Here is a 14,590-nt window from a genome sequence, read left to right as displayed (position 1 = left end):
CCCTTTCTGGAAACGTCAATCGCTCCTCCTAAACTTACTTGCTCCACTTCATCACTGACGCTGAAACCGTGGATTGAAGACAAAGTTTTATTTTATTTTTCTTTCCAGCTTATGATTTATCTTTAATCTTATCTATTGTTTTGCCTTTTGTCTTTGTTTTGTTCTATTTCTATCATTTAAATTTCTCCAGAATTCTACTGTTCAACGGCTCCCCCTTCTGCTTCTATTCCTTTCTCTCCTCTCTTCTACCTTCCAAAGTATTTAGATCAATGCTGTCTTGTTAAAATGTTTATTTTATTTTTATTTTTCCTCTAACTCTACTTTTCACTTCTCTATTACCCTCCAGGTACTTTAGTTAGATTGTGAGCCTTCGGGACAGTAAGGGAATTTTTCAAGTACCTTTCTTATTTCTAATCTTAATGTATATTTTCTGTAAACCGCTTAGAACCTAACGGATGTAGCGGTATATAAGAAATAAATTACATTACATTACATTACATTACATTACATCCCCTCTTAATCTCCTCTGTTTGAGGGAGAAGAGACCCAGTTTCTCTAATCTCTCACTGTACGGCAACTCCTCCAGCCTCTTAACCATCTTAGTCGCTCTTCTCTGGACTCTTTCGAGTAGTACAGTGTCCTTCTTCATGTACGGCGATCAGAGCTGGATGCAGTACTCCAGGTGAGGGAGCACCATGGCCCGGTACAGCGGCATGATAACCTTCTCCGATCTGTTTGTGATCCCCTTCTTTATCATTCCTAGCATTCTGTTCGCCCTTTTCGCCGCATGCGGTATTAATACCAATCTGGCCAATCAGAGAATGTGATGACATATAAGAATCTTAATGACCGTCTAGTATACCTAATGTGCTTCCTTTTACAATCTTCACCATCATGTTTTTGCAAATAAGGAATTATTGTGCTATATAACCCATGTCTTCATTTTGTCTATATCTATTTGCAGGTCTGCCCTCCCACCCAAAAAGAATGGTAATGTTCAAAAACAAAAAAAAAGCATAGACCAGACTTTCAAAACTCAAGCTTTTAATGTCACCAATAGGAAGTGGAACAAGAAAAATGGACTATGTTTCAGCTACAAAGCCTGTGTCAGAAGTCCTCAGGTTGTCCACTCAAATTAGACAATAAAATAAGCTAATGTGGCAATCTAATTCAAGGAAAACTCGCATCTAATTGTTGAGTTGACAACCTGAGGACTCTTGATGCAGGCTTTGTAGCTGAAACACGATCCATGTTGAGTCTGTTTTTCTTGTTCCAGTTTTGAGGGTCTCGTCTTCTCTGCTCCTTTTTTTATCCATTTAGATTTGTGGAGAGTTTTGTCTTCTTTTTGCTTTTCTAAAACAAAAATAACTATATTGGGGCCTGCAGAAGGTAATTAAAAAGATTCTGGCAGAAAATTACCACCAACATCAAAACTGGACCAAGGCTTCTCAAACTGTACATGCCGCATTTGGGGTTGTGGCCGCATTTGGGGCTGCAACTCAGCTCGGAAGTACATAGACTTGTCATTATGACATGCTGTGATGGGGTCACAGCCTGAAAAAGATTGGTAAGCATTGTTCCAGACTGAATTTAAAATATAGGCTGAAAGCGAGAATCCTTTTCTTCCTACTAGATATAATACTTCACATGCACTCTTGCACACATTCCTTTGATTCTGGCCACTGTTTTGGGACACTGTCTTGTTATCTTAAGATTAATTCATGACCTGAAGCCTAAGGTTAAAGGTAGGCTACACCCTAAAATGTCTCTTACAGCCTAAAATGTATTAGGAGAGCAATTCCCCTGACATGGAAGTCTGTGGGAGGAGACATGGAGATGATGTCATATACTAGTATGAAAACCCTTTTCCCTTTGTGCTTTAATGTTAAGCCTCCCAGATTAGTCAGGCCTTAAGTAGCGTAAAGTGCCTAAATTCTGAGGAGCTGGGTCCCCAAGAGGTCTAGAGGCAAAGGAAGATGCGAAACAGTTTCCCTTCTTCCCCCACTCATATGAAGGTTGGAACACAAGAGTGCAGCTGCCAGATTATCTGAACAGTGGTCAAGTGGCCTCTAGGCTACTGGTGTGAAGAAGCTGCCCAATGAGTAGGGGAGAGGATGAGCTGCCTGAGTAGAGTCAGCACTAGAGAGCTGCACGGGAACGGGGATGACGGGAATCCCGCGGGACCCATGAGTTCCCCCTTTGGGTCACGGGGATCCCATGGGGACGCCCCCTAGGGTCGCAGGGATTCCATGGGGACGCCCCATAGGGTCGCAGGAATCCCGTGGGGACGCCTAGGAGGGTCGTGGGGTTCCTGCGGGGTTGGATGGCACTCGAGCCGCTTAAGCAAAGCCCTCCTTCCCTCCGACGTCAGCGCTGACATCGGGAAGACTTCCGGTTGGCTCGAGTGGCGTACCAAGGGGGGGGGGGGGACAGTCCGCTCCGGGTGCAGCCTTAGGGGGGGTGCACAGTCGGCCAGGTCCCCTTACCTTTATGGTGCTTCCCCCGACCGACCGAGCAACCGACAACAGGCCCGGTCCGACAGACCTCCCTGCCCTGTAGCTGCGAATCTAAATTACCTTCTTACAGCAGCTGTAAGAAGGTAATTTAGATTCGTGGCTACAGGGCAGGAAGGTTTGTCGGACTGGGCCTTTCTGTTGGTCGGGCGGGGAAGCGCCATGAAGGTAAGGGGCAGGGAGGGATAAAATGAGGAAAGGTTCTTGCCACTGTTCTATGCATTTCCTTATAGAATTACCCCCTAAATCTCAGCCCATGTGGGGTTTCCCTTTAAAAATGTGATCAACCCAATATGCTTACTGCTGGTTGAATCACAGCTACTGCATAGTCGTTCCTCAAATACACATTTGTATATTCACTAGACTTCCCAAATAATGATTTGTCATGGCATGAACAGACATCAGCATGAGACCTCATTAGTTTAAAAGAAATTTCGAACCCTATCATAATGAAAATGTGCTGGGCTTCCTCATACGTTTAGAATTTCTTTCAAATTTATCTAGTCATGCTTCATATAATGGTTTTCTTTAGAAGTGACTGTGGTATCTGATATATAAAAATAGCCCTCGAGCAATGGATGTGAAATCATCAGAAAGAATCTGAAAAGATAATATCATGCGTTGTGAATCCCGCACTTGTCTGGTACATTGTGTGCTGCCTACGTATGCTGTTTTATTTTTTTGCATCAAAATGTGTTGCCAGAAACAGTTATGTGACATCATAGATGTTATTTTGCAAGGAAGAAATCTAAGTGGTTCAAAATCTAAAAGAAGGTGGGGTGGAGAGGAAAAGACGCTGAAGGGAAATGGGTAAAACTGAGGGGGGAGGACGGGGGGGGGGGAGAAGGACTCTGAAAGGACATGGGGAAGACGGGGGAGGACGTTGAAAGCACATGGGGAAGACAGAGGGGGAGAAGGACACTGAAAGCACATGGGGAAGACAGAGGGTGAAAAGGACACTGAAAGCACATAGGGAAGACAGGGGGGAGAAGGACGCTGAAAGGAAATGGGGAAGAGAGAGTGGGGAGAAGACGCTGGCAGGGAAGAAGACAGATGCCAGACTATGGGGGGAGCGGAGGGAAGAAGATGGGTGCCAGACCAATTTGGAAGGGAGGAGAAAGGGAGAGGCACAGTAACAGAGCAAATGGAAGACACAGAGAAAAGAGAGATAGTGGATGGAAGGAATTGAATGAGAACATGAGGAAAGCAGAAACCAGGCAACAAAGGTAGGAAAAAAAATTATATATATATATTTTTTTGCTTCAGGATAAAGTAGTATATTAGTTAGAGCAAGAGCGCCTTTTCGAAGGGCCGGGTCGCTACATCTAAGGACCCCAAGATAAGAAAACAAGCAAGGTAAGGACATATCCACGTGCACATACAAACAAGAAAGGCGTAGGGGCAACAAACAAAGGACAAAGTAGGCCCAGGGAGGACCACACATAAAGGGAAACGACAGGCTAGGAAGGCACCGAAGAATAGAAGCAGGGGCAGAAGACAAGAAGCATGGGCAGAAAATAAAGTAGAGGTAGGCCAAGCAAGTAGAACACGTGAGCACATACATAAGGACAGCAACAAGCACAGCAGGACAAGATAAGGCGGAATCAAGGAAAAACACAAATACACGAGAAAGCAGAGAAGGCAAATACAAGGCAAACACCACACACGCACAAGCAAAGGGAAGCGGAAGACGAAGAAGGTAAGGAAGAGCCAGGCGCAGGAGTGAACTTACTAGAACTAGGACTCCTAAAGGGCAGACAAGAATGGACGCTGATGGAACACAGAGGATGAGCTTCCCAGTGTACTGCACGGACTGCCACATGTATGACTACCTCCCCTCCGGGTTGCAGTCATACGTGTGCGGGCGTTGTCAGGAACTGAAGAGCTTGAAGAGTGAAGTCAGCCACCTGAAGTTGAGGATCCAGGAACTGGAGGGACTCTATACCTTAGAAGACCCCTTCCAGACAGATGAAGATCACACGCGAGAGGGGCGCATCGAGGAACAGGTCAGGGAGCTCGAGAAGTTCATTGAAGATGCCTACAGGAGAGTGGAAGAGCAGGACTACGAGAAGCGCAGTAGCGAGGAGGACATACGGAGCAGAAGACAAGAAGCAACTGACACCAAGTTAGAAGATACCCATGGGGGAATTTTGCTGCAGGAAGAGGAGGAACACGCTCAGTGCCTAGAGCGAGAAGAAACGAAGAACACCAGGGACACAGACCTGCGACCGCAACGGAGGCTGAAAAAGGGGAAATCTGCAATCCTGGTGGGAGACTCAATCCTAAGGCAAGTAGACAGTCACTTAGCAGGAGGGAGAGAGGATCGGCTAGTGACCTGTCTCCCAGGAGCAAGAACGAAGGATGTCGTTGACAGAATTGAAAGAATCCTGGAGGGAGCAGAGACGGAAGAGACAGCAGTGATAGTCCATGTCGGGACGAACGACGTCACCAGGAGAGACTACAGCAAGAATGCACTGACCGAACAGTTCAAGATCCTAGGAAGGAAACTGAAGATGAGGACCCAGAGGATAGCCTTCTCAGAGATCCTGCCAGTACCGAGGGCAGAAACGAAGAGGCAGACGGAACTACAATCAATAAATGCGTGGATGAGGAGATGGTGTGAGGAAGAGGGATTTCTCTTCGTGAGGAACTGGACAGCGTTCTGGGGAAAGAACAAGCTCTACAAGAAGGATGGTCTACACCTGAGCACAGCGGGAACTAGACAACTAGCAAATAACATCGGAAGAGCGATAGAGCAAGCTTTAAACTAAGCAGAAGGGGAAAGCCGACAGTCGACCTGATATCGACAGTTCGGGAGACAGTACCCAGTGAAGGTACTGAGGGGGAAAAATGCTGGGCAGACACATGTGGACAGCATCAGGTTATGAAAAAACAAGGGAGACAGAAGAAGAGAGAGGAGGACATGATAAACATACTACAAGGGAAAGTCAAAAAGGAACGGGAAGATGGGAAGGCACATGAAAAAGAAAATACGAACACGCCACATGGGCAAGGCAATAGAAACATACCACAAAGGGAGGACAAAGGAGAAAATATTCAGGAGTTGGCTGGCCAGGAAGAGGACAGAAAGAAGACTGAAGCACATGGGAAAACAGCAAGGAAGACTAAATGCCAGGACTTGAACTGCATGTACACTAATGCAAGGAGTCTAAGGAATAAAATGGGGGAATTGGAAGTCATGGCCAAAAATGAGAACCTAGACATCATAGGGATCACGGAAACATGGTGGAACGAGGAAAACAAATGGGACATAGTACTGCCAGGGTATAAACTCTACCGAAAAAATAGGACTTATCAGAAAGGAGGAGGAATAGCACTGTACATAATGGAAACCATTCACTCAACTAGTGTGGATACAGCAGCGGCAAATGGTCAACTGGAGTCATTGTGGGTTAAAATACCAGGAAAAAACGGATCCGAGATAAAGATGGGACTGATCTACCGTCCACCTGGGCAATCGGAAGCAGAGGATACAGAAATGGTAGCTGAGCTGAAGAGGGAATGCGAGAACGCTAACACTATAGTTATGGGAGATTTCAACTATCCCGGGATAGACTGGCGTCTTGGAAATTCAAAATGCACGAAGGAAACGGAGTTCCTGGAAGCTGTCCAAGACTGTTTCTCCGAACAACTTGTCCAGACTCCAACGAGAGGGGCAGCAATCCTGGATCTGATCCTCAATGGGCTAAAAGGACCTGCAAAGGGAGTGGAAATAATGGGACCGCTAGGAAATAGTGACCACAACATGATACTGTTCCAAGTGGAAGTAGGATTACCAAAGGGGAAGAGAACAAAGGGAACAGTGTTTAACTTCAAGAAAGGGAACTATGATGCCATGAGACAAATGGTGAAGAAGAAGCTCAGAAACAGCTCCAAGAAAGCTCGGTCTGTGGAGCAAGCCTGGTCCCTACTCAAGGACACGGTAAGTGAGGCACAAAACCTATATGTACCCAGATTTAGGAAAGGATGCAATAAGAATCAGACTAAAGACCCAGCATGGATAAACAATGAAGTAAAGACAGTGATAGGAGACAAAAAAACATCATTTCGGAAGTGGAAAAAGGACAAAACTGAAGCAAATTGGAAAGAGCACAGGAAGCATCAGAAAGAATGTCACCGAGTGGTCAGAAAAGCCAAGAAAGAATACGAGGAGAGACTAGCCAAGGAAGCAAGAAATTTTAAACCATTTTTCAGATATGTAAAAGGGAAACAGCCAGCGAGGGAGGAGGTGGGACCTCTGGATGAGGGAGACAGGAAAGGAGTGGTGAAGGAGGAAAAAGAGGTGGCTGATAGACTAAACAAGTTCTTCGCATCGGTCTTTACAAAAGAAGACACATCCAATGTACCGGAACCAGAAAAAATCTTCAAGGGGAATCAAGAGGGAATATTATCATGCATGGAGGTAAGCCTCGAAGACGTTCTCAGGCAGATAGATATATTAAAAATTGACAAATCTCCTGGCCCAGATGGGATCCACCCGAGAATACTGAAAGAGCTCAGAGACGAAATAGCGGAGTTACTCAGGCATATATGCAACCTATCCTTGAGAACAGGGATAATCCCGGAAGACTGGAGGATAGCAAATGTTACACCAATCTTCAAAAAAGGATCGAGAGGCGACCCGGGGAACTATAGACCGGTGAGCTTGACCTCAGTTCCGGGGAAGATGGTCGAATCAATGATCAGGGAAGGTATCAATGAGCATATAGAAAAAAAACAAACTGATGAGAACAAGCCAGCACGGTTTCTGTAAAGGACGATCGTGCCAAACGAATCTACTGCATTTCTTTGAGGGGATAAGCAAACATTTGGACCAAGGTAACCCCATTGATATAGTATATCTGGATTTCCAAAAAGCCTTTGACAAGGTACCCCATGAGCGCCTGCTGAAGAAACTGTGGAACCACGGGGTGGAAGGGGACGTCCACAGATGGATCCAAAATTGGCTGGCGGATAGGAAGCAGAGGGTAGTAGTAAAAGAACACTACTCTGACTGGAAAGGGGTCACGAGTGGTGTCCCACAGGGGTCTGTGCTGGGACCGCTGCTGTTCAATATATTCATTAACAATCTGGAAACGGGCACGAAGTGTGAAGTTATCAAGTTCGCGGACAATACAAAACTCTCCAACAGAGTAGAAACTGTTGAGGAATGCAAAGAATTACAGAGCGACCTGAACAAACTGTGTGAATGGGCAAAAAGATGGCAGATGAGCTTCAACGTGGAGAAATGTAAGGTCTTGCACATGGGGAAAGGGAACCCCATGTACAGCTATACGATGGGAGGAAGGGTGCTGGGGAAAGGCACCCTAGAAAAAGACCTGGGAGTATTGGTGGATACAACAATGAAACCAGCGGCGCAATGTGCAGCGGCCTCAAAGAAAGCAAACAGAATGCTGGGCATTATCAAAAAAGGTATCACTACCAGAACGAAGGAAGTTATCCTGCCATTGTATCGAGCAATGGTGCGACCACATCTGGAATACTGTGTCCAATACTGGTCACCGTACCTTAAGAAAGACATGGCGATGCTTGAGAGGGTCCAGAGGAGAGCAACTAGGATGATAAAAGGAATGGAGAACCTTTCATATTCCGAAAGGTTAGACAAACTGGGGCTCTTTACCCTGGAAAAGCGGAGACTGAGAGGAGACATGATACAGACGTATAAAATCATGAAAGGCATAGAGAAGGTGGATAGGGGCAGATTCTTCAGACTAGCGGGGACATCAAAAACAAGAAGTCATTCAGAAAAACTGAGAGGGGACAGATTCAAAACGAATGCAAGGAAGTTTTTCTTCACTCAGAGGGTGGTGGACACCTGGAACACGCTTCCAAATGAGGTAATAGGACAGAGTACAATACTGGGTTTCAAAATGGGGCTGGATGACTTCCTGGAAGCGAAGGGGATTACAGGGTATAGATAGAGGGTTACTCTACAGGTCATAAGCGAAAAGCGTATGACAGTTTTAGGGTATGAGCACTATCAGGTCTTGGACCTGAGGGGCCGATGCGTGAGCGGACTGCCGGGCTCGATGGACCTCCGGTCTGACCCGACAGGGGCAATTCTTATGTTCTTATGTTATGTTAGTTGTGTTGATAAAAATTTATAAACATTAGAGGCTCTGGTAGAAACCCGTTTACAAAGTATGTATTCTTCCCAATTAATATTTCCAAATTAATAAAGTCTCTTTGCTTATTTGTAAATGGGTTTCTACCAGAGCCTTTAATTCAGCAGCATAATTAAATGAAATAACTATTTCTGAAGTTTATAGGGACGGGTGGGGACGGAGGGGATTCCTCGCAGGGACGGGTGGGGATAGAGGGGATTCCTCGCGGGGACAGGTGGGGACGGTAAAATTATGGTCATACCTGTTAATTTTCTTTCCTTTAGAAGCAGCAGATGAATCCAGAGACTAGTGGGTATAGCTCACATCGACCAGCAGGTGGAGATAGAGAACTGATTAACAGTTGGCCTTAAAGGCTGGTGTTCCTTCAGTTAATTCAGTTATGCACTTTGCCCAAGCATCCCGAAAGGAGAATGAGCAGCCACAAACTCCATTCCAGTAAAAACTTTGTCTTTCTCTTCTGAATACCATTGATATTTTTCTCTTTTTTTTTTTTTTTTTTTTTTAATTCAATTGAAATTTTTTCTTTTTTTTTTTTTTTTTTTTTTTCAGTTATGAAAGAATACACTTACCAACTATCGCCCCGGCTACCCTAATGACATAAACCCCCTACACCCAGCCCGTGCATTTGGGGAGGGGCTCTGGATTCATCTGCTGCTTCTAAAGGAAAGAAAATTAACAGGTATGACCATAATTTTACCTTCCATAGCAAAGCAGCAGATGAATCCAGAGACTAGTGGGATGTAGCAAAGCAAACTCAAACTGGGTGGGACGCCGATGCCGCCTCTGCCAGCACTGCTGCGCCAAAACTCGCCTCTGAACGGGCCGCTACATCTAACCGATAATGCTTTGAAAAAGTATTCCCTGACGACCAAGTGGCCGCCCGGCAAATCTCCTCTAATGACATCCCCCCGGACTCCGCCCAAGATGTAGCCAAAGCCCGAGTGGAATGAGCATGAAGATGCTCCGGTACCTTCTTCCCTGACAACACATACGCCGAAGCAATAGCGTCCTTGACCCAACGCGCAATGGACGCTTTAGACGCCGCCATCCCTTTGTTTTTCCCCGCAAACGCGATAAAGAGATGGTCCGACCGGCGAAAATCATTCGTCACTTCCAAATAATGGAGAAGCATACGGCGCACATCCAGTAGCCGTACCGACAAAAAACGCTTCCCCCAATCATCCTTCCTGAAGGATGGCAGGAACAAACTCTGGTTCACATGAAAGGACGAAACAACCTTAGGCAGGAAGGACGGCACCGTCCGCACCGTCACCCCAGTCTCCGAGAAACGCAAAAAGGGTTCCCTGCAAGAAAGTGCTTGCAGCTCCGATACTCGCCTTGCTGAAGCCATCGCCACTAAAAAAACTGTCTTTAGTGTGACATCTTTCAACGTGGCTGCTGACAGGGGCTCAAAAGGTGCCCCCTGCAATTTCCCAAGGACGAGCTTAAGGTTCCAAGTTGGACAAATTCGCTTAACCGGCGGCCTGATACGTTGAACCCCCTTGAGGAAACGCACCACGTCCGGCTGTGATGCGAGAGCCGAGCGAGCCACCCGGCCCCTGTAACAGGCAATGGCCGATACTTGAACCTTTAAAGAGTTATATGCTAACCCTTTCTCTACGCCCTCCTGCAGGAACGCAAGAATAGCCGGCAGAGAAGCATGGAAAGGCGCAACTCCGTGTCTTCCGCACCATGCCTCAAAGATTCTCCAGACCCTCGCATAGGAGGCTGACGTTGAAATCCTCTTAGCCTTAAGCAGGGTTGAAATCACCTGTTCTGAATAGCCCTTCTTCTTCAGCCTTGCCCTTTCAATAGCCAGGCCGTAAGACCAAAGCGGCCCGGATCGTCCATTAATATTGGACCCTGAGTTAGCAAGTCCGGAGTTACCTGGAACGCTACCTGCTCGCCTACCGACAGCAGCATCAGATCTGCGTACCACGGCCGCCGTGGCCAATCCGGAGCTACCAGGATTACTCTGCCTCGAAAGCGAGAGATGCGTTGCAACACCCGCCCTATCATGGGCCAAGGTGGGAATACATAAAGAAGGGAGTTCGGAGGCCACGGGAGAGCTAATGCGTCCACCCCCTCCGATCCCTGATCCTTGCGTCGGCTGAAGAACCGAGGCACCTTCGCATTGCGGGAAGAGGCCATGAGATCCATCTCTGGCAACCCCCAACGACGGACTAGCAGGCCGAACGCTCGACCCGACAACTCCCATTCCCCCGGATCGAGAAGAGTTCTGCTGAGGAAGTCCGCCTGCACGTTTTCGTGCCCTGCAATGTGTGCCGCCGATAGAAGCGGAACATGCATCTCTGCCCATCGAAACAAATGACTTGCCTCCTCGGCTAACTGCATGCTCCGGGTCCCCCCTTGCCGATTGACATACGCGACCGCCGTGACACTGTCCGACAAGATCCTGGTCGGTCTGTCGTGAACTCGGGCCTGAAACGCCCGCAGCGCTAACCTGATCGCTCTTAACTCCAGCAAGTTTATGGGCCATTGAGCCTCCTGGGAAGACCAAATTCCCTGCACTGACGTCTGCATGCAGTGGGCTCCCCAGCCCTGCAGGCTGGCATCCGTTGTCACTACCACCCAATCCGGTGTGGCCAACGGCATGCCCCTCCAAAGATGCAAGTCCTGGAGCCACCAGCGCATGCTGTGAGCTGCTCGAGGACTCCACTGGAGACGGACATTGTAGTTCAGAGAAGCTGGAGACCAGCGAGAGAGCAGAGACTGCTGTAAGGGCCTCATGTGGCTCCGGGCCCAGGGAACCACCTCCAGAGTCGCCACCATGGAGCCCAGCACCTGTACATAATCCCAAACGCGAGGTCTGGGTGACCCGAGCAGGAGGCGAATTTGAGCCTGCAATTTCTCCCCCCGATCTCGGGGTAGAAACACCTTCCCCAGAGCCGTATCGAACCTTACCCCCAGATGCACCAAAGACTGCGAAGGGGCCAAAACACTCTTGGGAAAGTTGACAATCCACCCCAACGACTGAAGGAGAGCGATCACTCTCTGCGTCACCGCCCGACTCTCCTGCCGGGAAGAGGCGCGTATCAACCAATCGTCCAAGTAAGGGTGTACCCGAATCCCTTCCTTGCGTAGAAAAGCGGCTACCACCACCATGACCTTGGAAAATGTGCGGGGGGCCGTCGCCAGGCCAAAGGGCATAGCCCGAAACTGAAAATGTTGGCCCAGAATCGCAAACCGCAGATACCGCTGGTGCGGAGGCCATATCGGAATATGGAGGTACGCCTCCTTGAGATCGAGAGACGTGAGGAACTCTCCTGGTCTCACCGCCGCAATCACCGAGCGCACCGTTTCCATTCGGAAATGGCGCACGCTGAGGAATCTGTTGACCCCTTTGAGATCCAGTACTGGTCTGAAGGACCCCCCCTTCTTGGGTACAATGAAGTACAGGGAATAGAAACCGCGGCCTACCTCTTCTGGGGGCACCGGTACCACCGCCCCCAGATCGAGCAGCCCCTGCAGTGTCCTGCGGACCTCTGCTCCCTTGGCCGCACCACGGCACGGGGACACCAAGAAAGAATCTACGACGGGAGCGGCGAATTCTAATTTGTACCCTTCGCGAACAATGTCCAATACCCATTGGTCGGACGTGACTTTGGCCCACTCCGCCCGGAATGCCGAAAGCCGACCCCCTAAGGGCAGGGCGGAGGGAGCCAAGCCCCCGTCATTGTGGAGGGCGACTGGCGGGGGTACGGGCTGACTGCCCGGAAGAGGGTCTCGCCGTCCGAAAGGAACTTCTCTGCTGAAACCGAGGTCTCGAAGCAGAAAACGGGCCAGATGCAGACCTGGAAAAAGGCTTACCAGCCCTGGCCCGCCTAACATCCCGGAAACGCGGCCTAGACGATGCGGCCCTTACCGGAGGCCTAGCCCTGTCCTCCGGCAAACGCTGCGTTTTGGTATCCCCAAAATCCTTGACCAGTTTCTCCAACTCCGTTCCAAACAATAAACCCCCTTTAAATGGAAGTCTCACCAGCCGTAGCTTGGATGCTGCATCGGCTGCCCAATGACGGAGCCACAAGGACCTGCGGGAAACCACAGACAGAGCCATCTGTTTTGCAGACGCCCGAATAATATCATACAAGGAGTCCGCCAAATAAGCCAAGCCGGACTCCAAATCAGCTAGTTCCGAAGGGATAGAACCTCCACACTCCAGCAAATTATCGGTCATCCCTTGTGACCACTGCAGACAAGCTCGCGCCGCGTAAGAACTGCATATTGCGGCCTGTAAGGTAACTGCAGCCACTTCAAAGGACATCTTTAGGGAGGCTTCAACCTTTCTATCCTGTGCATCCTTAAGTGTCACGCCCCCTTCTACCGGCAAGGTAGTTCTTTTAGTCACTGCCGCCACCAGAGCGTCCACCTTAGGCAATCTAAACCTGTCCAATTCGGTCGGGACGACCGGATACAAGAGCCTCATGGCCCTTGCCACCCGCAAACTGGCCTCCGGCGCCTCCCATTGCGCCGAGATTAGCTCCTGCATGGCCTCATGGACCGGAAAGGCTTTCGACGGCCTACGGGTACCTGCCATCAGGGGGTTACCGGACCCCGTGGCATCTTCCTGAGCAATGTTCAAACTTTGCAAAGCTTTAGTAATAAAAGAAGAAAGCTCCTCTCTATGGAACAACCGGATAGCCGTAGGGTCATCCCCCTCTCTACCCGGGATACTCTCCGCGTCCCAATCCAAGAGCTCCCCTTCCTCCAATGACTCAGGCAGGGAAAAAGGAGATCTGGGCAAAATATCCCCCGCCTCCGCAGACACTAGCCTGCGTTTCTTGGCCCCCTGCAACTGCCCTGGGGATCCTGCCGCCCCTGCCGAGGGCCTATCCTCTGTCCCCTCCCCCCCCTTAGAGGTAGAGGGTACCGCAAGGGCCTGCCCGGCCCCCAGCCTCGGCTGGGTAGGCTGCGAGCGCTGCAATTGAAATGCCTGATGGAGCAACATAACAAATTCAGGTGAAAATGCACCCCAACTAAGAGGCACTCCCCCGCCCTGCTCCGAGCCGAGGGGAGGGGCCGCGCCGGCCACCAGCGCTCTCGCCTGTTCCCCCGCCGCCTCACGTTTGTCCTCCGTGGCCGAGTCCTGCAGGAATCCAGCATCGACTCCGAGCGGCGGGGACATTGCGCAAGAGTCCCGTACCCGGGACATGGCCGCCTCACAAGCCGCCAAAAACGGGTCGTCTGCCGGTGCTTCCAAGCACCCGGCAGAGCACGGCCCCGCTCGTGTTCGGCGCTTCCCGCAGCGCGAACACATCTGACCAGCCTCTTCAGCCATCCCCCCTCGGCCTGCCAAAAAGCTCCGACGCGGGGTTTTTTTTTTTTTTTTTTTTTTTTGAACACACGCGGCGAACGCCGGCGGCAGACGACTCCGCCCACTAATACGCCCGGCACCCGGGAAACGCGACTCCACTCAAAAAAAGGCAAAGCCAACACTCACCCGGTCCGCCGCTTACCCCCGAAGCCAGGCCATCGTTGGTCAAACGTACTGGAAGCCGCGTTAACCACTGCCCGGCTCAGTACTAGCAGGCAGGCTGTGTATATTTTTTTTTTTTTTTTTTTATACTGGAATGAAGCAGCCAGCCACTATCCTGCACCTGGAAAGGAACCCCTCTATCCAACGGAGGGGAGGGTGGAGCAGGGACCTGGGAGGGCCCAGGTGTACCTCCCAAAGCCGGCACCAATCAGCCAGGCACCCCCACCTACTGAAGAGAACTAGTCTCAACAGAGGAATCCTAACAGAACACCACCTCCATCTATCCTGCAGCAGGCAGAGACCAGGAGCTAGAAGGATAGCTCCAACCCTGCTGGGAGATAGAGCAAAACTGAATTAACTGAAGGAACACCAGCCTTTAAGGCCAACTGTTAATCAGTTCTCTATCTCCACCTGCTGGTCGATGTGAGCTATAC

At 49.5% G+C, this 14,590-nt stretch overlaps 1 protein-coding gene across 4 annotated transcripts in view; it reads right to left on the bottom strand.

Annotated features, from left to right (window-relative positions):
* The window catches only part of HSPBAP1 (HSPB1 associated protein 1), a 116,417-nt gene that overhangs the window by 33,455 nt on the left and 68,372 nt on the right, over positions 1-14,590 (bottom strand). The window lies entirely within an intron of this gene.

The sequence above is a fragment of the Geotrypetes seraphini genome, chromosome 5, assembly GCF_902459505.1.
Source record: "Geotrypetes seraphini chromosome 5, aGeoSer1.1, whole genome shotgun sequence".
Taxonomy (NCBI): domain Eukaryota; kingdom Metazoa; phylum Chordata; class Amphibia; order Gymnophiona; family Dermophiidae; genus Geotrypetes; species Geotrypetes seraphini.
Note: the sequence above shows the minus strand (reverse complement) of the source record. Positions and strands in the feature narration are given on the sequence as shown.